We start from the raw sequence: 27437 nt of genomic DNA on the forward strand, positions 1-27437 counted from the left end.
TAAAATGAAAGAAATTCAATTGTGTGAGGTCACCAGGTCACAATCTCCCCAAGAACACTGCTATTTAGAGCCAAACATCTTTCTCAGAGGGGCCCGCAAAGTTTAATAACATCAGTCAGCTGCAGTGAGACCCCGTGAGCCACAATCCCAAAATGAGCCTCTGTGTGCCATCTATTACGGAGGGGCGCCAGTCCACCTGGGTGTAATTGTAGATCAAAGGTGACACTGAATGCTGCCTTCGAAATTTCAATCACAGCCTTAACCACCCTATGAGTTAGCCAGCAGCAATTCTGTGGCCCTTTGGGAACAAAAGGCCACCTTGGTGAGGCTGGAGGAAAGGCTCCTGCCGCAGTGGGGAGCAGAGAGCACACACTGAAGGCTGGGCGGTGGCGGCAGTGTCTGCTGAGTTGCGTGCCGGGACACGGGGTCGCTGTGTCCCCTGCGCCACGCTGCGTCCGAGATATTTCTGTACAGAATTTCTTCTTTAGTTCAAAGAATTTACATGTTATGACATCTGCCCTCTTGTCACTTAACAGTCAACACTGTAAAAGGGAAATAAGTACAGAAGGAAGGGAAAGCATGGTTTTCAAACTGCGGTCTGCCAATGCCTCCAACAGAGACGAATCTCAAGTGACTACCACTGGGTGAAACAGTGAGTCTATATTGACAAGATTCCATTTACATGAAGCGCAAGAACAGGAAAATTAATCTATGAAATTAAGATTAACCTATGAAATCAGAAAGTGGCCACCTCTGAGCGGCCTTATTGGCCAGGGGTCCCAGGGTAGAAGAAATGGCGTTTGCTTACCGAGGGATCCGCATATGCAGAAGCTCACCAGGTTTTACCGTATGTAACTTCACGGCTTGCTCTGACTGTGCCCCCTAAAGCTCTTGTTTGAAATCCTAAACCCCAAAGGTGATGGTTTTAGGAGGTGGGGCATTTGGGAGGTGATTAGGTCCTAAGGGAGAAGCCCTTGTGAATGGGATTGGCGCCCTCCTAAAAGTAACCCCCAGAGCTGCCTCACTAACTCTGCCCTTTAAGGACACGGGGAGAAAGTGCTGGCTGCGACCCAGGAAGAGGGTCTTTGCCAGAACATGACCATGATGGCAGCTTGACCTTGGAATTCCCAACCTCCAAAACTGTGAGCCGGAAGTGCCTGCTCTTCATAAGCCACCCAGCCTCTGGTACTCGTTATGGCAGCCCAGCTGGAATCAGACACTGAATATAAATTATGCCTCGATTTTTTAAAGTTTTTTTTAAATCCGCCACTTACATACTTGAGCTGTAAAGCTGGGACTCGGACCACTCTCTACCAGGAGAGCAAGGGTCCAAACCCCCTCTCCTCGCACTGAATCGGACCAATGAGGCCGCGCTCCTTGCCGTCCATCACCACAGGGCGGTGGTCCCGCTGTTCTGCGAACGCCCGCCTGCGTTTTCCTCTGCATAGAAACGCTGCGATGCAGCTGCGGCGCACAGTGTGTGCTCCGTTGTCAGTCGTGTCCAGCTCTTTGCAACCCCACGGACTGTAGCCCGCCAGGCTCCTCTGTCCACAGGATTCTCCAGGCAAGGACACTGGAGTGGGTTGCCATTTCCTTCTCCAGGGGCTCTTCCCGACCCAGGGATCTTGCCCGGGTCTCCCGCACTGCAGGCGGATTCTTTGCTGTCTGAGCCCCCAGGGCAGCCCCACAGCTCTCTGCGTGCTCACCCAGCCGGGCAGCAGCTTTTCCTCCCTGTGACCGAAACAGCGCCGTATGGCCGCCGTCAAGACGCTGCGCCCGGCCGGGCCTCCCCCACAGCCTCCTTCCCGCTCCACGTTCTCCCCTGGAAGCGAAAGCCCGAGACCGTGCAGTCCGACCTGCAGACCACCGAGCCTCTGGCTCTGCGGTCGCCTGGAGCGTGCCCGCCCACTTGGCCGTCTGTTTTCCTTTTGAAACCCACGTGCTCATGGCTGCCCGCTCGGCGCGCCAGGGAGCGCGCCGCGACCTGAAGCTGCACGGGAACGCGAGACCCGTGAGCCAGACCTCAGCCCCGGGCGGCGGGCGTGCGCCGCAGACGGCTCCTCCCCTCCTGCTGTTGAAGGGCAGCCTGAGCGACACGACAGGGCGGCGGCGCCTTTAGGCCTTGGGACTGAGAAGCCGAGGCAGAACAGAGGACAACGGGAAGATGTGCTTTCCCAGGCTTGGGAGCAAGGCTGCACTGACGACTAAGCACCGTTGTAGACTTTCACTTCAGCGCAGCGATATCTTTAAACGGGAGCAGAGGAACCTTTTCCCGTCGGTTTCCTTCTGTCGTCAAGGTCCCTGGCAAGCTCTCTGAGATGTGAGAGAAATAATCGCCTGTGTTTTATTTGTGTCTCATACCCTGGACCAGGAACAAAGGATTTTCACTCTTCGGAAACCAGACAGCATTCTCTGAAACCTGACGTATTCCTTCAAAGCGCTGGCGCTGAGCTTGAGTTTCAAAATCATATTTTTCTCTCCAAACCATTGTCCTTGTCTATGCTGTCAGGGGTGTGCTCTTATAAAGGCTCAAGTTTAAATTAAAACCCGAGCACAAAGGAAATGCTACGCCTATTAAGCACTTAAGTAAAACAGCTTTCTGCATTCTGTTAATCCTGTTCACAGGCTACGCCCAGGCCCAAGCATATTATTTTTTATTTACATCTAAGTTCTATATTTACAAACATGATTTACACTAGTTTAGTTTGTCAGCCCATATGGTATCTTTGAAAGTCAGACCAGAGCTATATTCCCATTTCACAGGTGAAAAAAACAAAGGTCAAGGATCAGTTAGCAAATTTGTACTGAGAAAGCATTTTCAGGGCTTGAATTTCCAATTCACGTCATTGTTTCTACAGTTCAGTTCAGTTCAGTCGCTCAGTCATGTCCGACTCTTTGCGACCCTGTGGACTGCAGCACGCCAGGCCTCCCTGTCCATCACCAACTCCCAGAGTTCACTCAAACTCATGTCCATTGAGGCGGTGATGCCATCCAACCATCTCATCCTCCATCATCCCCTTCTCCTCCCACCCTCAATCTTTCCCAGCATCAGGGCCTTTTCAAATGAGTCAGCTCTTCACATCAAGTGGCCAAAGTGTTGGAGTTTTAGCTTCAGCATCAGTCCTTCCGATGAATATTGAGGACTGATTTTCTTTAGGATGGACTGGTTGGATCTCCTTGCAGTCCAAGGGACTCTCAAGAGTCTTCTCCAACACCACAGTTCAAAAGCATAAATTCTTTGGCACTCAGCTTTCTTTGTAATCCAACTCTCACATCCATACATGACTACTGGAAAAAACATAGCCTTGACTAGACAGACCTTTGTTGGCAAAGTAGTGTCTCTGCTTTTTAATATGCTGTCTAGGTTGACCATAACTTTCCTGCCAAGGAGCGTCTTTTAATTTCGTGGCTGCAGTCACCATCTGCAGTGATTTTGGGGCCCCCAGAAATAAAGTCTCTCACTGTTTCCACTGTTTCCCCATCTATTTGCTATGAAGTGATGGGACCAGATGCCATGATCTTAGTGTTCTGAATGTTGAATTTTAAGCCAACTTTCTCACTCTCCTCTTTCACTTTCATCAAGAGGCTCTTTAGTTCCTCTTTACTTTCTGCCATAAGGGTGGTGTCATCTGCATATCTGAGGTTATTGATATTTCTCCTGGCAATCTTGATTCCAGCTTGTGCTTCATCCAGCCCAGCATTTTGCATGATGTACTCGGCATAGAAGTTAAATAAGCAAGGTGACAATATACAGCCTTAACATACTCCTTTCCCATTACTCGTTTCTAATCCATTATTCCATGTTGGTTCTGTTGCTTCTTGACCTGCATACAGATTTTCTCAGGTAGTCTGGTATGCCCATCTCTTTCAGAATTTTCCACAGTTTGTTGTGATCCACACAGTCAAAAGCTTTGGCATAGTCAATAAAGCAGAAATAAATGTTTCTCTGGAACTCTCTTGCTTTTTCGATGATCCAACAGATGTTGGCAATTTGATCTCTGGTTCCTCTGCCTTTTCTAAATCCAGCTTAAACATCTGGAAGTTTATGGTTCACATATTGCTGAAGCCTGGCTTGGAGAATTTTGAGCATTACTTTGCTAGCATGTGAGATGAGTGCAATTGTGCAGTAGTTTGAACATTCTTTGGCATTGCCTTTCTTTGGGATTGGAATGAAAACTGACCTTTTCCAGTCCTGTGGCCACTGCTGAAATTTCCAAATTTGCTGGCATGTTGGGTGCAGCACTTTCACAGCCTCATCAGTTTCACCAAATACCATGGCTTCATATTCGTGATTTCCCCATCAGCCACCCTCCTGCCCTGGCCCTGCGTGTATGCTCAGCCGTGTCTGATTCTTTGTGACCCCGTGGACTGTAGCCCGCCAGGCTCCTCTGTCCATGGGATTCTCCAGGCAAGAAGACTGGGGTGGTTTGCCATTCCCTTCTCCAGGGGATCTTCCCAACCCAGGGATCGAACCTGCGTCTCCTGCACCTCCTAAATTGCTTTACCGCTCAGCCACTGGGGAAGCCCCAGCCACCGCAAAGCACCTTTAGGAGTATCAGTCACAGAGCCTCCACGGATGCCTAAAGGGGCGCTGATCCTACTTAAGCCTGATTCCTCAGGGTGGGCCTTGAGGTGATGGAAGATAAACTCTCTGAAATGGCTCCACTCTGAGCTGTTCCGGATGGTGTATGGTGACCGGCCCTGTCACTGCCATTTCACAGACGCTGGTCTTGTCACATTCACCAAAGACCTCGATGGTTCTGGGCCTCTGGTTCTTCTTTAATGCCGCACATCAGTTCTTTTTGCGTTTACCTGTTGCCCAAGGAAATGTGAGGATCACTTCAATTATTGTCTCTACTGCATGTGGTTAAATAAGGTCGACGTGGGAGCATTTCTTGGAAACATGAATATTTATTTTTACTGAAAAATGGCTGCTGAGTACCCTAAAACATTCTCTCATGACGCAGGTCCAAAAATCTTTGCAGGTGTGTTAATTATAATGTTCTCAATGGCTGTAAACATGAAAAGGCCCGTCTCCTAAAGGAAGAATGTATCAGCCCTGCCTGGAGATGGCGATGCCTTGGGAAGCCGGGCACCCTCCTTCTTGATCAGAGAATCGCCTGCACATGGTTCTGTGAAGAGCGAGACCAAAACGCTGTCAGCTGAAATGAAGGCTGGAGAACTGGTCTGATTCCCAAATGTTTTTTTAAAGCTTGTCAGTTGGTTCCAAGACATTACCTGCCACTGTTCACATCCCTAATCGGGGTGCTTTCTGCTATACAACAAATGAACTGAAACTGATGAGGTGGTTTCATTTCCTGTAAAGTCTACTCATCACTAAAAAGTACCAACCCTCAAGCTTATTAAAATCAGAGTGTGGGCTGCTTACAACCACCTGGGGCTGAGTCAGTTCACGGTAAGAGAATTCAGTCTGCATCCCCTCCCAGCCCAGCTTCGTGGGACTTTCCCTCACCTTTCCCTAGGAGCTTGAGCAAGTACCACTCATGGGTTCCAAGCCTTGAGGCTGTGAGCTCACTGGACAGGGAGGACAGGCAAGGTGTTCCTCCCTGGACGCATGAATTGCCGCCACGGCACCTTCTTGCCAATCTCAGCAAAACCAGGCTCCTTCTACTGCCCCAAGGCTGTCTCTTCAACACAAACAATTCTCCACTTTTGAAAACTTCATTTTAAAGCCATTGTGAGAAATGGAGAATGTATCCCTACTGACCTCTTCCAAAACAACACCAGCCCTGGATCCAAAAAATTGTTCTTCTTGCAAGCAGACAGCTCTGGGCCACTGCAACTGTCGTGAGAACAATTAGGGGACAGAAAGATAAGTGTTTGAGTTCTTAGAGATTCAAAGTGTTTAGATGAATGGAGAGCAGACAGAGTTTGGGGCAGTTGATACCAGAGGAGGGTATGGGTTAGAAATATCCTACTCACACACTGAGTGGTTTGCCTGGCTGTAATTCCAGTTGGTCTCTGACTCCGCAGGTCCCTAAGCTGCAGATTAAACCAGCTGCAGAGCAGACATATTTGTGCAACGTATGCGGGCCTCCGTGGTCGCTCAGCTGGTAAAAAATCTGTCTGCAAGGCAGGAGACGCCAGTGCAATTCCTGGGTCAGGAAGATCCCCTGCAGAAGGGATAGACTACCACTCCAGTATTCTTGGGCTTCCTTGGTGGTTCAGATGGTAAAGAATGCAATGTGGGAGACCTGGGTTCAACCCCTGGGTCAGGAAGATCCCCTGGAGGAGGTCATGGCAACCCACTCCAGTATTCTTGCCTGGAGAATCCTCATGGACAGAGAAGCCTGGCAGGCTACAGTCCCTAGCGTCACAGAGTCAGACAGGACCGAGTGACGAAGCACATCACAGCACATATAGGTATATACGTATATATGTGTGTGTGTGTATGTGTGTGTGTATACACACACACCTATGTATCTAATTCCAGAAAACTCCAAAAAGCAAGACATTTGAATTTTTCATCTTCTTCTGCAAGGCATCTTCCCAACCCAGGGATCAAACCCGCCCCTCCTGCATCTCCTGCATCGGCAGGTGAGTCTTTACCACTGCGCCCCCTGGGAAGCTCCTGTTACCAGACGACATCCTCTTGTACAGAGGGTTTTTTCCTGGGAGAGGCAAGCACTGTCGTCTTCGTCTTCTACTAGTGTGTTGGTGGTGAGCATCGACTTCACATTGATCCTTCCCTCTCGGTTCTGAAATACATCCCTGGATCTTTTCACTTCGTTTGGCTTTTGTGTGTTCATTCCTATCAGGAATGCACTTAATCAGCTTATCTAGGTTTCCCAGGGCGTCCTTTTGGATCTAATCCTGCTGGATTAGAGGAAAGCCACATGGTGTTTATGCCTGTCGCTATGAAGGACTCCTTGGATGTGTTCTTGGAACTGGCTGGGGCTGGGGTCTGGGATGGGGGCATCATGGCCCAGGACACAGCATTTGAAAGCACCTGCTGGGTCACCTTTCCCACCGAGCCAATGGCCTGTCTTCTGGGAAGTGACCTTCTCCAACTTCTTTCTGCAGGAATGCTTGACCACCAAGCAGATTGTTTGGGACCTCTATTGTCTTTAGTAAAATGTTTCCTTCCCTTTATCCTTCGACGATATTCCTCAACCTCTCCTGGTAGCTGTGTTCCTAAGAGCTGTTCTGACTTTTCAACCAACCTCCATCTAACTCTGCTCTGACAGTAATGCCAATTGCCTCTAAGATTTCCCTAAAGGACTGCAATCAACCCTCTCTCTCTCTCTCTCTTGCTGTCTCTCAGTTTCTCTCTCTCACACACATGCACACCCACGACCATCTCAGACCCCACTTTAGGAAGCACTCTTAGAAATACAGCTATAATAGTATCTGGTGTAATTTAAGCAGAACAAGATTGAAACTCTGACAGTGTTCCTGGAAACAGAAGATCCTATTATTGCCAACAGTTTGAAATCTTCAACTGCTCACATTTTTCAAACTGCTTTGCCAAATGGCTAAAAATGATGCAAGCCTGCATTATTTCAAGTCGTATTTTTGATGTTCTTTATGAGAGGGGTTACCTCTGGCCCATGTCCAAATGGATGGGAAAACGCCAGCAAAATACAGTAGAAATATCTGTAGTGCTTAGATATTGAAGGGGAGACCAGGTTAATGACTTTCAGGTATAAATCACCCACACTAGCGATTTTATTGCTCTTTCTCTGGAGCCACACTGCCTTAAACTTCTCTAAGGTGGACTTAGAATATACAGAGCTTCATTATTCAGTAGATTAGGCCTCTGATGAGAAGAGCTGTGGTTTTTGTTTGAGATGAGCCATGTTGGCGTTTGGTGCTGTGTTACTATGTATGATTACAGAACAGAGCCTCAGGGGAAAGGGCAATTCTAAAATAAATATTTTCCAAAAAAAGAAGCCTCAAAGGAACTTTTAGTTCTGATTCTTTGCTCTTGTTCCATCCTCTCAAGAAATATAACTATTTGTCCTTTAGTTTTTCACTCAAAACTGACTCGAGGCTTAAGAAATGACTGCTGATCCCATTCGGTTGACCCTGTCCGGGAGTAAGGAGCAGGACTTTCCGTGGTCCCTTCGGAGAGAAGACAGCTGGTTTGGAAATCTCACAGCGAGGGCTGGGGGAAGGTGGATCCAGTCGGGAGAGGTTGGCCCAGTCCTCCCTCCAGCGCCTGACACGACTCACGTCCCCACCAGACTAGAGGAAGGCGCCCTGACCGGGCCAGGCGGAGAGATGAAGTGCCCCCAACCTCCCCCCAGGGGGCTTCCCAGCTGGCACTAGAGCAGGCGACACGGGAGATGGAGGTTCGATCCCTGCATCAGGAAGACCCCCTGGAGGAGGAAATGGCAGCCCACTCCAGTGTTCTTACCTGGAGAATCCCATGGACAGAGGAGCCTGGCGGGCTACAGTCCATGAGGTCACAAAGAGTCGGACACAGCCGAGCAAGTAAGTGCGTGCGCACATACACACACACACACACACACCCTCCCTCCAGCCCCCCTAGGCTCCTCTCCCGGCATCAAAGGCTCTATCTAAGCAGGCTTCCCGTCTCCTTATTCAAAACTGATTCCTTGCTTGTTCACTCACTCACACAACCACAGGGGCCTAGGTACGCAGGCAGAGAGCAAAGCCTTAAAATAAGGAGGGAGGCTGCAGAAACGTAACCCTGAAACTCAGCCTTCCAGGTCAGTTGCTAAGTCACCAGGAGACATTCCAGAGACCCTCACTGTGATCACGGGTTAACACAGGTAACCTGCCTAAGAACTGTTTCAGGTTGAGCTTGTGAAGAACAATAGTTCCTTATTATAAAAGGAGGGAACTGGATCAGGTCACTGTTGACTTTTCCGACTCTGCACGTCTGATTCTCCAGCCCCAGCAAGCCTTCGGGTAACCGCAGTTCTGGCCGACATCATGACTGCAACCTCGTGAGAGAGCCTGAGCCCAAAGCACCAGCTAAGCTGCTTCTGATCCAGGAAAAAGTATTACTTTTAAGCTGCTAAGCCTGGGGGACCATTCGGTATGCAACGATAGATAATTAATATACCGGGTATGTGCCGAAAGGCAGAGGCACTGGTGGCCACAGCCCAGAAGTGCAGTGACACCTTTACACACCAGACTTGCCTTGGAAGCCTGACTGCGCCACTGTGTGCACGCGTGCTGAGCTGCTCAGTCGTGTCCGACGCTGTGTGACCCCGTGGACTGTAGCCCGCCAGTAGCCCGCCAGTCTCCCCTGACCGCGGGATTCTCCAGGCAAGAATACTGGGGTGGGTTGCACGCCCTCCTCAGGGGATCTTTACCTCCCACCAAATCCACGCGTTGTCTTGCCTTCTCAGGATTTAACTTGCCAAAGCTCTGAGACTGTGAGGGGAGAGCGACAGTTCCAACCCACGCTGCAGTCCGCAGGCCAGCAGAACCAAATGAAGGTGAACAGAGGGTCAGGTGGAGCAGATGAGCACAGAGTGGTGCGCACATCCTTTTTCCAACTATCAAGGGCACGGATGCATGTTCTCAAGTGGTTCCCTAAATATGATGCCAAGAACTGGAAGAGCGCTGGACTTTTCCACAGTACGTCATTTTGAGCCCCACTCCCACCGCACCCTTTGGCTACATCAGGTAGTCAGCCTTACAGAAAATTCTACAAAAGTTATCCATCCAAAACTCTTATCACTCAGTGTGACTCCTAACATCTCCTGCAATAGTGTTGATAAAAAAATTTTATATAATGACTTATTTCACCTCTGTAGCCCACGCTATTTTGAGAATTTGACAAGAGTATTCACAGATGTCCATGCTGGTATAATCAAAACCATGTTAGTTTTATTTGTACAGTATTGTAGAGTTAATTTACTCCCTGGGATCAATTTGATTTCCAAAGCTTGCCTGGGCCTGCCAGAGGTACTGAAGGGGACTGACGCTTGCAAACAGCAGCACTCAGCTGTGTCTAGGTCAGTGTTGTCCAGATTTCAAAGTCACCCAGAGTCTTTTTCCCAAACGTCAAACGTCATTTTCCCAAACATTTTCCCAGTTCCCAAGGAACTTCTCCCAAAAGACTGAATTCCAAGTGGAAAAACAAATATAGAATATAAGCAGGGGAGGAACTGTAGTCCCCACCCTCAAAAAGGATTTGTAAAAATTAGTGCCAAATATTTTATGAAAGCCCAGAAAACCAAAATGTTAGGAAAAGATATCGAAGAGTGTTATATGTCTTGCTGAAAGAATAGAGATTCTTGGAAGGCTTTTTTGCACTGCTTTTGCAAGGGATTTTTGCAGATTTTATTAGTCTACATTTAGAACACATGAAAATTAGGAGTGAGATGTAGGCCTAAATATCTGTGCTCAAGCTTCCAGTCCTTTGGCATCTGGTTGTGACTTGGCAGACAGCAATGGGCAGGGCACAAAGCAGGCCAAAGTCCCTAAGGAGTGCCCGGCAGATGACAGAGCTCCAGGACAGCTTGGCTGGCCAGCAGCCCACGATCCCCACCAACCGGAGCATCTAACTCTGACAGAACCTTGTGTTCCTAAAGAGTTGGGGCTCCCCCAGGAACAGGGTGATAACAAGCAATCAGAAATGGGGTATGCTTTCTCGAAACTAGCTAAGAATGAATGTCTTTGACGTTGCAAAAATAGGGAGTCCCAACAAAGCGAGGGGCTAACTGAGTCATTTGCAGGCAGAGATGCACTGCTGTTCTGATTCTAGCTCACTTTCCCATAACCTGGCGCCTGTCTATGCGACTTGGATAAGTGGCAATAATGTGGGTTCTCGTTCCTATAGGTGGATACCATGTGGTGTGGGAGGGGAATACAGAAATGACTCACAGACTCTCTGAGGGTAAGCTGTTTCTGAGTCAAAATGGATCTAACCCAAATTGGACCATTGAGTCAACCGTTACCTTTGATCTTTTTAGGTACAGAAACCCAGAAATTTGCCTGTGGGCAAAGCCAAGGTTAGCATCACGATCCCTTTGATATACTATTGTCTTCTGAAAGTCAGTTTACTTGCTAGGCTGCCCCAACCGCACTTCACTGCTTCTTCCCTGTGGTAAGCAGACTTCAAACGGACTCGACACAGATCGACAACAGTGAATCCCTCCGATGCTCTTCCTGAAGCGCACCAGGCAGGTGGGCCCAACAGCAGACAAATGGTCCTGGGGACCCCCAACAGCGCTGCCAGAAGGTCCAGTGGACCCATCCCCAGCAATATTAGCTGGAGATACTTGTGGAAAATTCACTCACAGGGAACAAATGATGTAACCCCCTTTTCTAACCACTGATGCGGGTGGAAGTATAAGAACACGCAGGACGAGAGTGGAAAGCTCTCTCCAGGTGTCGGAAGGATAAAGAGGCCCCCAGAGAGGGGCACACCGTATACAGAGGCGTGAGTTAAGAGCAGCCCAGACACATTTTATGTGGCTTCACAGTTTTCCCAAGGGCAAAACTGCATCAGAAAGCACAGCCTCCAGAGGACATGGTGATGGGGAGCCTACGTTGAAGGCTCCTTCGTGCTGTCTCTCCTGGTTGGGGGAATGACATCATTGACAAGTCATCTTCAATTATGTCAGGAGTTTCAGGGACAGGGAGAGAGCACAACAGAATTTAAAAGGGACTAAAAGGTAATGTTCCTTGGGATCCATTCCCAGTCCTATCACTGACTCACCAGATGATTTTATTATTCCCACTGTTACTAGGGCTATTTTATTGAAGATTGATACAACACTTAGATTTGGAGGTCAATCTAGGACCTCTCCTTGCTTTAGTATCTAAATTAAATGTAGAACTTTCTTTGAAATACAATTAGGGAGAAAGGCAGATATGAAGGTTATAAAATCTAAGAGAAGCAGAGTTTGGAATTTTGATGAATAATCCTCCTTTTTAAAAAAGTTTAACTTTTGGAGGTGAAATTCACATAACGAAATTTACCATTTCAAAGTGAACAATCCAGCGACGTTTAGAACGTCTACAGCGCTGTACAGCCATCAGCTCTGTCTAGTCCAGAACGTTCCCAGCCCTCCCGAGTGAGTCCCCACCCCCAGGGAACTGGGACTCTTCACTCCCCCGCCCTCCACTCCCTGGCAACCTCCAAGCTGCGTCCTGTTCCTATGGATGCATCTATTCTAGGTATTCCATGTAAAGGGCGTCATAAGCTAGGCGCTATTTGGGGTCTGGCGCCTCTTCCTTAGCACAGGTGTTGGAGTTCACCACGTGGGGATACGTATCGACACTCCATTCACTTTCGCGGCTGAGTCCTACCCACCACGTGCTGGTGCGCTGCACAGCTTTTCCCTCCAGCCATCTGCTGATGGACATTTGGGTTATTTCTACCTTTGGATTCTTGCGCTCCTCCCTTCATGAGTTCTATCCTCCACTCTCCACCCACCTCCCCACATACCCCGAACTTCCTCTTTTCTTTGCTGTATATCTCCCAGGAGACACTAGAGACGCAGGTTCAATCCCTGGGTCAGAAAGATCCCCTGGAGGAGGAAATGGCAACCCACTTCAGAATTCTTGCCTGGAAAAGTTCATGGACAGAGGAGTCTGGCGGGCCATGAGTCTATGGGGTCACAAGAGTCAGACGATTGTGCACACAGCCACACACCCGTTTGCGAAGACACACATTAACACTAGCTTATCTCCAGAGGCTTTTCTGCAGGGCTGAGAACAGAAGAGAGGGTGTGGGTAAGAACATGAGAAAGGAGAAGAGTTTGGGAACAAAGGACAGAGAAAGAAGGGATGGATAGGGATATGCTTGGGGACACCCTGGCGAAGCTGGAAGCACAGGACACAGCCTGACGAGGAGGAGTTTGGATGAGTGGTCCAGCTCTGTCTGCAGGTTTCCTCAAAGAGATTGAGAAGGCTGGCAGAAAGGTCACTTATGCTTTTTCTTCTGGTGCCCTCAGGAGAACATTATCCAAAAGTCTGGTGTTTTAAGCCCCGTCAGGATTTTTTGTCCTTCCAAATTTCTCTGAATATTGTTAGCCTAGATGTCTTCATAAAAGAATATCAGGTTGAATGCATTTGAATCCTAAGAGAATCTTTCAGGAGAACAAAACATCAGAACAACATTTCAATAACAGCTAACTGGGGAAACAGTGGAAACAGTATCAGACTTTATTTTTCCGGGCTCCAAAATCACTGCAGATGGTGATTGCAGCCATGAAATTAAAAGACACTTACTTCTTGGAAGGAAAGTTATGACCAACCTAGATAGCATATTCAAAAGCAGAGACATTACTTTGCCAACAAAGGTCCGTCTAGTCAAGGCTATGGTTTTTCCAGTGGTCATGTATGGATGTGAGAGTTGGACTGTGAAGAAAGCTGAGCGCTGAAGAATTGATGCTTTTGAACTGTGGTGTTGGAGAAGACTCTTGAGAGTCCCTTGGACTGCAAGGAGATCCAACCAGTCCATCCTAAAGGAGATCAGTCCTGGGTGTTCTTTGGAGGGAATGATGCTGAAGCTGAAACTCCAGTACTTTGGCCACCTCATGTGAAGAGTTGACTCATTGGAAAAGACTCTGATGCTGGGAGGGATTGGGGGCAGGAGGAAAAGGGACAACCGAGGATGAGATGGCTGGATGGCATCACCGACTCAATGGACGTGAGTTTAAATGAACTCCAGGAGTTGGTGATGGACAGGGAGGCCTGGCGTGCTGCAATTCATGGGGTCGCAGAGTCAGACATGACTGAGCGACTGAACTGAACTGAGAAAATATTGGTATCTCTTTTCTTTGGTGTTTCCCCATTAGAGGAATTGTTCAGTTAGTTTTAAACTAAGGATCAGCTATTCCTGCCACTGGCAAGATGACTGTAATTCATCTTTCTGGAAAAGGAAAAAACAAACTAGTTTAAAATAAGCCAAACCGAAGCATCAGCCCATAGAGAAAAGTGAGGTCCATCTGTGAACATGACCCACGTGTTTTCTTAGTTAATATTAAAAGAAAGAAGGTATTTTTTTTTAAAGGCAAAAGGGAGAGGGTACAGGTTTTTCTTCACTTTTGCTAACACGTGTATTACCAAAACCAATCCTGTTTCTCCAAACTGTTTTAAAAGTCTGTGGAGTTACTGTTTGGGTAATATAAGACCCGGAGGCCTGACACAATTAAGCAACTCAGCCTGCCAACCTGTCTGGGAAAGAAGGTTTAAGTACCACACTTCCTAAAGCCTGTAAGTCCTTTCTTGGCAAACTTACTCCTTTTTGTCATCTTTAGGGTCATGAGTGCTTGAAAAGCAAGCAGTGGGCAAAGCTGGTCACAAAGCAGAGGGGCAGGGAGGGCGGAGTTTAAATAAGAACATCCGTTTGATGGAGCAAAGTCCAAAACGCATCAGAAATAAAGCCAGACAGGAAAATCACTTGCTAATTTCAATTTGATATCCAACATTGAGCAGTATTTTTCTTTTCCTTTGTCCGTGTGTGTGTGTGTGATTTCTATATTTAATTTAAAAATTACCTTTGGCACTTGTCCAAATGAGAAGCCCAAATTCTCCACTGCACATCAAAAAACAGATACAGTAGAAATCTCTGATACTAAAAAAGGTACAGTAGCAATTTTTGCTTTAAAAGGAACCTATCTTTGCTAAAAAATACAGTGGCAATCTCCAATGCTAAAGATGGTACAGTGGCAATCTTCGATGCTGAGACTGGTAATTATCTCAACAACCTGACATCAAAATCCTGTGAGATATTCTCTCAAGGCCCAAGGAGAAGGAGCTAAGTGATAGCTGGATTCCATATAAACAGAATTATGTCTTTTCTTGGGACAGAATGTTTGTTGCAAATAGCAGGATCTACCAGTTCTTAACTCAAAAACCAGCATTTAAATTCCAAGGAGATGAAATAAAAGAGGCTGTATTTAAAAAAAAAAAAAGGCAGCTAAACCACAAACTGGCTGATAGCCAGAAGATCCAAAACTGTAATTTTCAAAGTGTGGTCCCCAAACCAGCTGCATCAGCAGAAGCATCACCTGCGAAATTATTACAAATGCGAATTCTCTGCCCCCATCCCAGACGGACTGAATCAGAAACTTTAGGAGTGGAACGCAGGGGAAACTGTTTCAGCAAGCCCTCCAGGAGATGTTGATACCTGCTACATTTAGGAAACTCCTGATGTAAAAATGAATGGATTGCTCTTGATTTGATGCCTAGGTTCTTAAAGTAATAATTCGTGTATTTATTCAACTGGAGGATGCTCTTTTCATCAGGAGTATTTGAATATTAAAAGCAGAATCTACCAAAATGACCAGTTGTGTTGACTATTTTTTATTCAAGACTAAGCGTGTTTTCATAAGGATTTTTGGAGGTGCAAACGTGATCTAACATTGTGAGAAGGAGAGGAGCCCGGCAACGTAACGGGGCCAGAGGGCTTTGCTGCTGAGACAGCTGGCACTGGAGAAGCAACCTGCAGCGTTTACATATTAAATGTGGCCATTTTTCCCCTGGCCCAGCAGTTGTGGGGAAAGGGAAGTTCAGAGAGAAATATACAGGACCAGGGGAAGGGGCTTGTTTCCAGCAGGGAAGTTTTGGGTTTTTTTTTTTAATAGCAGCACTTTGTTTTGTTGTTTGTTTTTTCTTTTAATGTATTGATTCTCACATATATTTTTACAAGTAACATTTTGGAGAAATTTAGGAGACTCAGAAAAGCAATGTAAATAATACTTCACAATCACATACCTAGATAAAACAACTGCTGAAATTTTTATGAGTTTCTTTACAGTCTTCTTTCTTTGTGCTTTTAAAAAATTTAAAACACACTTTTTCCAGCTTTACTGAGATATTTTGACATGTAACACTGTGAAGGTTTAGGGTGTACAATGTGATCATTTGGTACAATATAAATTACAAAGTTATTATCCCAATAAGGTTAGTTAATATAATCACCATCTCGAATAGCGAACAGTGTGTGTGTGCTGAGGACTTTCAAGATCCACTCTTTCATTAAGTTTCAAATATATAATGCAATACTGGTAGCTGTAGTCACCACACCACACACTGGATGCCCAGAACCTGCTCACGTCGTCCCTGGAAGCTTGTACGCTTTGACTGCCTTCATTCACTTCTCCCACCCCCTACCCTTGGCAACCAGAACTCTACTCTCTGTTTCTTTGAGGTTTTTTCTTTAGATTGCACATATAAGTGAGGTCATGCAGTATTTGTCTTTCTCTGACTTATGAGCATAATGTCTTCAAGTTTCCCCTGTGTTGTCTCAAGTGGCAGGATTCCATTCTGTTTTGTGGCTGAATAATGTTCTATTTCTTATTTATTCCCTGATAGTCACTAAGGTTGTCTCCACATCTTGGCTAGTCTTGTAAATAATGTGGCAAGTAATTTGGCTACAAGCAATCATTTTCTAAAACAATACAGTCAGAATAAAAGGCCCCTTCCAGCTACGGTAAACAGAGGAGTGTGTGTATTCTTGCCCCATGGACAGAGGAGCCTGGCGTGTCCAACTCTTTGTGACCCAAGGACTGTAGCCTGCCAGGCTCCTCTGTTCATGGGGATTCTCCAGGCAAGAATACTGGAGTGGCTTGCATACCCTCCTCCAGGTTATCTTCCCAACCCAGGGCTCGAACCCAGGTCTCCCGCATTGGAGGCAGATTCTTTACTATCTGCGCCATCAGGGAAGCCCAAGAATGCTGGAGTGGGCTGCCATGCCCTCCTCCAGGGGGTCTTCGCAACCCAGGGATCCAGCCCAGGTCTCCTGCATTGCAGGCGGATTCTTTACCGTCTGAGTCACCAGGGAATTCCAAACAGAAGAGTAGACACAGCAAAAGAAAACGAAGTCAGAAAAGAATCAGCAAATATTTCCCTAAAGGTGAGCAGAGGGGAAAATAGAGGGACTGCGACAAAGCTTCAGAACTCGTGGTCAAGGGGCCAACGCCAAGCCCCTTCAGTTCAGCTCAGTGCAGTCGCTCAGTCGTGTCCGACTCTTTGCGACCCCATGGATCGCAGCATGCCAGGCCTCCCTGTCCATCACCATCTCCCGGAGTTCACTCAGACTCATATCCATCGAGTCGGGGATGCCATCCAGCCATCTCATCCTCTGTTGTCCCCTTCTCCTCCTGCCCCCAATCCCTCCCAGCAGCAGAGTCTTTTCCAATGAGTCAGCTCTTCACATGAGGTGGCCAAAGTACTGGAGTTTCAGCTTTAGCATCATTCCTTCCAAAGAAATCCCAGGACTGATCTCCTTTAGAATGGACTGATTGGATCTCTTTGCAGTCCAAGGGACTCTCAAGAGTCTTCTCCAACACCACAGTTCAAAAGCATCAGTTCTTTGGCACTCAGCTTTCTTCACAGTCCAACTCTCACATCCATACATGACCACAGGAAAAACCATAGCCTCGACTAGACGGACCTTTGTTGGCAAAGTAATGTCTCTGCTTTTGAATATGCTATCTAGGTTGGTCATAACTTTCCTTCCAAGGAGTAAGCGTCTTTTAGTTTCATGGCTGCAATCACCATCTGCGGTGATTTTGGAGCCCAAAAAAATAAAGTCTGAGACTTACCCTTAGAGAACATACAGACTAGGAAAGGGAAAGTCTAAAGAACAGTACAAAACGTAATCTCAGTCTAGGCCAGCCCAGGGGAAAGTGAAATAAAGGAAAACTGAGGTGCAGTGCAGGTGAATTGAAATAAATTGGTGTCTCCATTTGGACAATGCACAGAGATGCTAGGGCAAAAACAAATGAAAAAGAACAGCAGAAACAATGCATCAGTTAACACAGTGATTCTCAACAGGGGAAGGGAGGGAATGCGCCCCTCGGACACACTTGGCAACGTTCTTGGTTGTCTCAGGGGTCGAGGCCAAGGAGGCTGCCCACCTCTCTACAACGCACGGAACAGCCCCGCCTCAAAGGAGTGTCGGACCCCCAAGGGCAACAGTGCCCAGGTTGCGAAACCGTAAGAAGTACTGGGAATAGCTTTGCATATGCAAAGACGATAAAAAGTAAAACCTGGACCCCCCTTTGCTCATTCCTGAAGAAGTCACTCAGCTATTCCAAACTCTAGGTTGACCTCTGGCAGCTTCCAGAGCGCCTGGCTCCCACGGTCCTTCAGGGGTCAATGTCTCGCACTGCAGGGATTGGTGTGCTCTTTTCTACCCGCCCCCACAGGACCATGAGTACACCAGTTAGGAAAGACTTGTGTGCGTCGCTTTGCATTCTTTATCACGTTGTAAATATTTGGTGATTGTGAGCTGAGTGGGTGAGTGAATGAATGGATGGGAATGAGGCGCTAGACAGTGACCTGTGTCTTGAAGAAATGTGTCAACTGTAACATTTATCTGTGACCAGCACCTTAATCCAGGTCGTGCTTAGCTTATAAGGTAGACCCAGCCAAAGCAGCAAAGTTACAATCAGACGGTCGAGTTCAGGGCAGGAGTTCCCGTAGCAGTCACACCTAAATGAGATTCTAGTTCTTAACCGAAAGCTCTGGAATTAAAGGCATTTAATGCAAATGACCGAGAGAACGTTACAGGTAGCGTTCTATATTCGCAGATAACATCATCTGTAATTTAAACATGTTTTACCTCCACGGATTGTTTTTCATCACAAATATCTCTTCATGCTGAGCTGGCAGAACTCTCTGGCCACCAGGGTCAGCAGTTGTCTCGAACCTCCCGGTGGTTCTGAATGTGTTCGTCTCGGGTCACTGTCTCCTTGGATTTTGTGCTGACAGGCCTTCCCCTTCTCTAGCAGGTGGTTGCTCTTTTGTGGCCATAAAGTTGATGAAACTGTGCCTTTGCAGGTGACCCATCTGTATTCACGGATTTCCAGGCTCGTACCTTTACAAGTGAGGTTACTGTGGACATTATAGTCCTTGCATCCCTGGGCCCAAGGCTGAGAGTTCCCTGGAAGTGAATTGTGAGCTATAATCATCTTCCACTTTACCAGTTATTCCCAAATTGCTCTCAAAGCAGTTGCAACAGTTTACGCTCCTACCAGTAATACACGAGCTTTGCTATTGCTTCACATCACACTGTGTACGCGGCACAGTCAGACTCTGAACTTACGCCTTTCTGCCGTGAGTGAAATGATGTCACGATGCCACTTTCATCTCCATCTGCCTGGTAGCACATCAGGGACCGCACCTTCCGTGTTATCAGTCGGTCTGATCTCCTTTTTTCTGGCATTGCCATTTGTACCATCTTTATTTCTTTTCTTCATCTCTAGCAAGTTGGAAGTTAAAAATTATGTTTCAACTTTTCAATTTTTGAAAACATACATGTTTAGCCATACAATTTGCTAGCATAACCAAAAGTTATTCAATATTCCATCCTCCTCCCAAGAACCTGGGTATACTTCAAGTATTATTGAACACCCTCTTCCATCATGTAATTGCTTTCTAGTCTTACACTTTTACCTGTTTTTAAACAATGTTTTAAATTACTTTTTAAACTTTTTAAAGCGAAATTTTCAGACACATATTAGCAATTTCTGGATTCCTCATTATTTCATTCATCCCCTGCATTCCCTGTGGTTTCTTTTTTGTTCTTGCTGAATTCTTACTTTAACGGTTATTTTATTGAGGAATTATTTCAGAAAATGTCTCTCTTTGCCCTCCAGCCTTGGAAGATAATCCAGCTGGCATAAAACTCCAGGTCGAGGCATTTGCTCTGCACTTGGCTCCTCAGGCCCTTCTCAGTCGATGAGAATCCAGCCATCAGTCGTCTGCCCCTGGGTGGTCCGTCTTTCCTCACCGAGAGCTTTGGACATTCACCCTTATCCTTTGCAGTCTCACTAGGATTATCACTGCCTTTCAGGTTTCATGCTACAGTACGCTTTGAGGCGTCCTTATTTTCATTGAGTCCTAATAGTTACTTGCTCCCTGTTCCCCTAGATAAAAGGGTTCTGCAAACTTTTCTGTAAAGAGCTGGATAGTCAATATTTTAGACTTTCTGTCACATCTTCTGTCACATTTTCTTCTGGTTTTTTAACAACTTTTCAAACATGTAAAAATCACTTTTAACTCAGAAGTTACACAACAGTTTGCCAGCTTCCATCCTAAAACCCCAGTCAGAACAGCCCAAGCCACCAGCACACCCTGTTCCTATTCTTCACCTCCATCCCCAGTCACTCCAGCGTCTTACTCAAGAGCACACACACACACGCCTACATGTGTGCACGCGTGTTTCCACACTGTTATAAACTGCATCCTGATTACCAGGAGTTCGTTTGAATGAGCTGAAAGCCGGGGTTTCTGCAGGAATGGAATCCCGACTTCCAGGATTGCGATTCTGCACTTGGGCTACAGGGAGACAGTGAGGAGGTGGTAACAGTCTTGGCCTAGGGCAGCGCTTCCCGTACAGTCAGGAACGCAGGGACTTCCCTGGGGGTCCAGTGGTTAAGAGTCCACCTGCCAAAGCAGGGGACACGGGTTCAGTCCCGGGTCTGGGAAGATGCCACACGCCGTGCGGAGACTAAGTCCACCGCAGCTACTGAGCCCGTGCACCCTGGAGAAGCCTGCTTCCCGTGAGCAAGAGCAGCCCCCGTCACCGCAGGTAGAGAAATAGAAAAAGACCTCTCACAGCAACAGAGGTCCATAGCAGCTAAAAGAATTACAAAAGCAGAGGGGGGTGCATTTGGATTGTTACCCAGGATATGCGTATACAAATACATGCCTGTTTGAAACAGAAATTCCATGAAGTAGCACCTCCCCTTACCTTGGGCAAGGCACTTTGATGTTTTTCTCATCCATTCTATTGTACTTCATTATTTTTTAAAAGGCTGTCACCACTTACTAAATTGCTTTTATGTCCCACTAATTAGTTTTGGCTTTCAATTTGAAAAACAGGGATGGAGAATACTCTTTTTAGAACCTGGGGAGTTAAATAGAGTTTTGTGTACTGATCTGGGACTCTAACCATCATTTATAACATTGTTTCACTGCAAAAAAAAATGTATCCTTATTTCTTAAAAACTAGATTAGAAACCAATTTGGGGAATTCAATCCATCTGTAAACTGGGGACTGCCAAGGTCTAAATCAGGAACATTTTTATATTAGGAGTTCATTTAGACCAAGAAAGAAAAAGCTGACAACCTTCTTAAAGTAATTCCAGTACAATTGTCTGCTCGGGAACAGAGCTTATCAGGAAGTAGTCAACCTTAGCATTTATGCAACTTCTTTTCCCTTTGAAAAAGAACTTAATTTGAATTTCCAACGACAGCACTGACATGATTCATTTTCCCGTAACGGGTGGATTGGAAATTACTTTAATGTATTTGTTCAGTTCAGTTCACTTCAGTCGCTCAGTCTTGTCTGACCCTTTGCGACCCCATGGACTGCAGCACACCAGGCCTCCCTGTCCATCACCAACTCCTGGAGTTCACCCAAACTCATGTCCATCGAGTCGGTGATGCCATCCAGCCATCTCATCCTCTGTTGTCCCCTTCTCCTCCTGCCTTCTGTCTTTCCCAAATGAATCAGTTCTTTGCATTGCTGCTGCTGCTGCTAAGTCGCTTCAGTTCTGTGTGGTGGCCAAAATATTGGAATTTCAGCTTCAGCATCAGTCTTTCCAATGAATATTCAGGACTGATTTCCTTTAGGATGGACTGGTTGGATCTCCTTGCAGCGCAAGGGAGTCTCAAGCTTGTTTTCCCACACCACAGTTCAAAAGCATCAATTCTTCAGCGCTCAGCTTTCTTTATAGTCCAGCTCTCACATCCATACATGACTCCTGGAAGAACCATGGCTTTGACTAGACGGACCTTTGTTGGCAAAGTAATGTTTCTGCTTTTTAATATGCCGTCTAGGTTGGTCGTAACTTTCCTTCCAAGGAGTAAGCGTCTTTTAATTTCATGGCTGCAGTCACCGTCTGCAGTGATTTTGGAGCCCAGGAAAACAAAGTCTGTCACTAATTCCACTGTTTCCCCATCTATTTGCCATGAAGTGATGGGGCCGGATGCCATGATCTTAGTGTTCTGAATGTTGAGTTTTAAGCCAAGTTTTTCACTTTCCTCTTTCAATTTCATCAAGAGGCTCTTTAGTTCTTCTTCACTTTCTGCCATAAGGGTGGTGTCATCTGCATATCTGAGGCTTGTAAGGCCGGACCCCGGGGCCATGACGGGCCGCCCCCACCTCCGCAGGCGGGGTTTCAGTTCAGTTCAGATCAGTTCAGTCGCTCAGTCGTGTCCGACTCTTTGCAACCCCATGAATCGCAGCACACCAGGCCTCCCTGTCCATCACCAACTCCCGGAGTTCACTCAGACTCACGTCCATCGAGTCCGTGATGCCATCCAGCCAGCTCATCCTCTGTCGTCCCCTTCTCCTCCTGCCCCCAATCCCTCCCAGCATCAGAGTCTTTTCCAATGAGTCAACTCCTCGCATGAGGTGTCCAAAGTACTGGAGCTTCAGCTTTAGCATCATTCCTTCCAAACAAATCCCAGGGCTGATCTCCTGGCAAGTCCCTAACGGAAGGAGCCTCCCGGATCCCGGTGACCAATGACAGCACACTTCACCAGCTAAAGCCGCCCCACCCCAGCCACGTAGAAGGACCTGTCAGCCCGCGACCCCTGGGCCTGGCGACCTATCGGAACCCCCGTGCATCTAGCCTGACCATCCCTCACAACGAACGTATGAAAACCACCCCCAACACGGTCCGGGCGCGGCCGTCCTCGACCTGCCTTGTTCGGTCCGGGAAGCCCGGCCCGGAGCGCTTCGCCAATAAAAAGCCTGTCAGACATTCTTTTGGTGTCCTGGTCTTTTACCCAACAAGGTGATTGATATTCCTCCCGGCAATCTTGATTCCAGCTTGTGCTTCATCCAGCCCAGCGTTTCTCATGATGTGCTCTGCATGGACGTTAAATAAGCAGGGTGACAATATACAGCTTTGACGTACTCTTTTTCCTATTTGGAAGCAGTCTGTTGTTTCATGTGCAGTTCTAACTGTTATCTCTTGACCTCCATACAGATTTCTCAGGAGACAGGTCAGGTGGTCTGGTATTCCCATCTCTTGAAGAATTTTCCACCGTTTATTGTGATCCACACAGTCAAAGGCTTGGCATAGTCAAAGCAGAAGCAGATGTTTTTCTGGAACTCCCTTGCTTTTTCCTTGATCCAGAGGATGCTGGCAATTTGACCTCTGGTTCCTCTGCCTTTTCTAAATCCAGCTTGATCATCTGGAAGTTCATGGTTCACCTACTGCTGAAGCCTGGCTTGGAGAATTTTGAGCCTTACTTTGCTAGCATGTGAGATGAGTGCAATTGTGCGGTCGTTTGAGCATTCTTTGGCATTGCCTTTCTTTGGGACTGGAATGGAAACTGACCTTTTCCCAGATGTAATTCTGCAGTTGCCTGTCAGGTTTTCTTAGATCTACTAGTTTTTGTTCCTACAGTTCCAGCTGTGTCTCAGGTAAGATCTTTCCCACCCTAACTGGTCTTGATGAGAAGCAAAGTCAGGCAGTTTGGGAAGTATTTCCCCAAACTTCATCAAAGCTACACTCAGGATCTTTCAGAGTATCATTAGGAATGACAGAATTTGGCCTTATTTTTGAGGGGTTTACAAACTTTTTTGTTTTATGTAAATTCGAACAACAGTATAATCCAATAAACCATGTATGCATCAGTAGTTATCCTCAGGCTTCTTTTAGAGGTCTATGAATTAATCATTTATGCAGTTATTTCAGGAGATACTGGTGTTTGGAAGTATATGGCTGTATCCTACCAATTTTCATCAGTTTAAAAATGTATTCTACCATCATGTACTTTTTCTGCTCCTTGAAAATAAAACTAAGTATCCCTTCAAGTTGGTGGCTCAGATGGTAAAAAAATCTGCCTGCCATGCAGAAGACCCAGATCCAACCCCTGGATTGGGAAGATCCCCTGGAGAAGGAAATGACTACCCACTCCAGTCTTCTTGCCTGGAGAATCCCATGGACAGAGGAGCCTGGCCGGCTACTGTCCACGGGGTCACAAAGAATCGGACAAGACTGAGCAACTAACACTTTTACTTTCACTTTTCACTTTCATCCCTTCAAGTTGTTCAGCAGAAGGATAAATAGCTTCTATCTGAAGTTTCAACTCAGAGAGACGCAAAATATAGTGTCTAGCACGTGACAAGCCACTCAGTAAATGATAGTTTTCCTTTCTCTTTTGTTTTGTTGTTGCAGATTCTGATTTTATTTTTTTCTTCCCCTTTTATTGAGATATAATTAACACACAGCACTGCTTATGTTTAAGGTGTACAGCCTCACAGTTTGACTTAAATGCATCTTAAAATGATTCTCACAAGTTTAGTGAACAGCCTTCATCTCATATAGATACAAAATTAAAGACAAAAATTTTTTTTCTGCCTTGAGAACTCAAGATTTACTCTCTTAACCATTTCTGTGTAATATAATTTTATCATGTTGGACATCACATCCCTAGGTGGTGCTGGTGGTAAAGAACCCACCTATCAATTCAGGAGACAGGAGAGGTGGGTCGGGAGGTCCCCTGGAGGAGGTAATGGCCACCACTCCAGTCTTCTTGCCTGGAGAACCCCATGGACAGAGGAGCCAGCCTGGTGGGCTATAGCCCATGGGGTCGCAAAGAGTCAGACAGGACTGAAGCACCTGAGCACGCATGCACGTTACAGCCCTTCCGCTTCCTTATCTTACTCCCGGGAGCCTGCAATTTTTGACTGCCTTTCCTGGGACTCCAGTTCCAGCTGGGGCCCTGGGCACTGGTGTTTGCTTTCCGTCCCTCACTCTGCCCCTTGGCACCACACTGCCTCCTTCGGTTGGGACCCAGTCACGTGGTGGTAAAGGGATAAATCCTTAACGACACAGAGAATGGGAAAGGGACCGCCACTGGGCGCCGCAGAGGAGAAGAGGCCAGCGCTGACTGACCACGGCGCTGCCAGCCTGCAGGGTCAGAACGAGAAATAAGGGAAACTGGGCATAAAGGAAAGAGTTGGCTAGGGACAGTCTCCCTCTGATTGGCAAAAGAGCCATGACTTTGGAGCTGCAAAAAGAAACAATAAAGCTAGCACACAGTGTAAAAACAGGTTACTGGTCCTCAAACCTTGAGCGTCCATTCATGGAAGATCTCAGCATAATTACAGAACAAAATGTCATGTTATCCCCTTTGACTTGATGCAGAGTACATTAAGAGCGGGGGTTTTGGAGGCAGACTGTCTGGATTTAAACCCCAGTTCTGTCTTATCGAGACGGCGATTTAGTAAAGAGAAGGGGGTGGAACATGGGCCTGTCCGGAGGAAAGGCAGGGGGATCCAGAAATGCAAGGAAGTCGAGGCAGGAGGAAACCTGGTGTGTTAGGGGGGAGCACGCATGTCCTTCTTTGGGGGAAAGTAATATGAGGTGAACCAGACTCTGTGCACTTGAAGCCACTAGAAAAAATAAAGTAATATCAAATTCTAAGAAGAATCAACGGATAAGCAATGTGTGAGCGGTCAAGAGTTAGCACCCTTTTTAAGGACGCCCAGGTCGCCACCAGAAGACCCAGAGATGAGGACTGTTCAGAGTGGATAGCAGAGGCCCATGGGCAGGGGGCCCGGCAGGCTTCGGCCCACAGGGTGGCCAAGAGTCAGGCACGACTGAGGGACTGAGCACGCAGCCTAGGCCCTCCTACCTCGGTGGGCGGGGAGGTACACGCGAGCGTGCAGGCTCCCTCAGTCGTGTCCCACTCCTTGTGGCCCCAGGGGCTGTAGCCCCCAAGCTCCTCTGCCCATGGGAGGCTCCAGGCAAGAATGCTGGAGCGGGTTGCCATGCCCTCCTGCAGGGGATCTTTCCCACCCAGGGACTGAGCCTGAGTCTCTTGCGCGCCCTGCATTGGCAAGTAGACTTCCCTGGTGGCTCAGATGATAAGGCATCTGCCTACAATGCGGGAGACCAGGGTTCGATCCCTGGATCGGGAAGATCCCCTGGAGAAGGCAATGGCACCCCACTCCAGTACTCTTGCCTGGAGAATCCCATGGACGGAGGAGCCTAGGAGGCTACAGTCCATGGGGTCACAAAGGGTCGGACACGACTGAGTGACTTCACTTGGACCACCTGGGAAGCCCCAGGAGAGGAGGTAATGAGGTATTTTATTATTATTATTATTATTATTAAATCTTCTATACAACAACAACCAAAATACCCATGTGCATATAATTTTACTTTGATAAAACAGAAAAGAAATTTAAAATTCTCCAAGTGGGAAAAAAAATGGGTTTATCTGCAATGGAAGAGACCGTAACAGAATTTGCAGATTTATATACCCCTGAAGGAATCCCGCAGCAAATATGTCTCAAGTGGATGCTTTACCTGTGAGATTTTGTGTCTGCCTAAAAACGTCTTTCCACACTCGGCTATTTTCTTGGGAAACATTATGCAAATCACTTTACAGGTTTCTGCTGGTTCAGCTCAGTAATTACCACATTTTCTGGCCTGAAACACTCAGACTCTCCACCCTTCCCGAAGCCTCAGATTCCAGGTGGAGTACAGCTGACCCAGACCCCAAGGAGAAGCAGATGAAAAGGGGCAACTTCAGAGCAGCAGGATAAAAAGGGAGGGTTTTGGAAGTTCCCGAGTTCACAGCTCCTGTGTGAGACCAGAAGGGAATGGCGACACCTGGTTACCCGGGGAGCGTGATCACAACGCTGGAGCGCTCAGGAAGTGGTCGTTGCTTCCCGAGGCTGCTCACTGAGCCGGCGTCGGCGGCAATCTATCACAGAAGACACACGGAGCAGGGGGCTCCTACGCTAGCCGTTAACCAGAAACTTGCTTTGGAGCCAACTGGGAGCCCAGTCATTTCCCCCTTTGGACTCAAATATGAAGAACTAGTGACCTAGGAAGCAAAGGGATGATAAACACGACATTCAGAGTTGTGGTCGAGGAGGATCAGACAGAGATCTTCTAGATGGAGAAGGGGCGGAAGGTCGAGGAGATGACAGACAGCCTTCCAGCCCTTCAGTTAGACGGCGAGTCGCGGGAGTTTGTACTATTATTGTTAGGGTCCATTATTTACGCTCAGAGCACATTCGTTCTTTCCCATGTGTCGGATATTCGTAATACATTTTTAAAGGAAAAAAATGTAAGTTGCCTGAAAAAGAGATACCTAACGCATCACCTGACAGTATCACTCCATTTCTGAACGCCGTTAAGTTATATCTTCCTTTTTTACCCATCTTTCAAGTTCTTCCACAACATTTCAGCGCTTCAGAAACATACTATGCAGGCTATACTGGAAGAACAGAGATTTAGTTAGGGTCAAAGCAACTCAAGCTCAGGGCCTGTGCCTCTGAAACCCTCACGGCCTTTCAGCTGTTGACCTTTATTATTGGAGCACGATGTTTCAGCTGTTGACGTTTACTATTGCAGGCCTTCTTCCCCACCTCACTGGTTTCTGGGCACCACCTTTTGTCAGCACTCACAGAAAGGTACCTTCATCCTATCAACTCTGGTTGGGAAAGCGGTGTGTCCCATGGTCAGACTGACCTCACAGAAGTCATCATTTCT

Source organism: Budorcas taxicolor, chromosome 22, assembly GCF_023091745.1.
Source record: "Budorcas taxicolor isolate Tak-1 chromosome 22, Takin1.1, whole genome shotgun sequence".
In the NCBI taxonomy this organism is placed as follows: Eukaryota; Metazoa; Chordata; class Mammalia; order Artiodactyla; family Bovidae; genus Budorcas; species Budorcas taxicolor.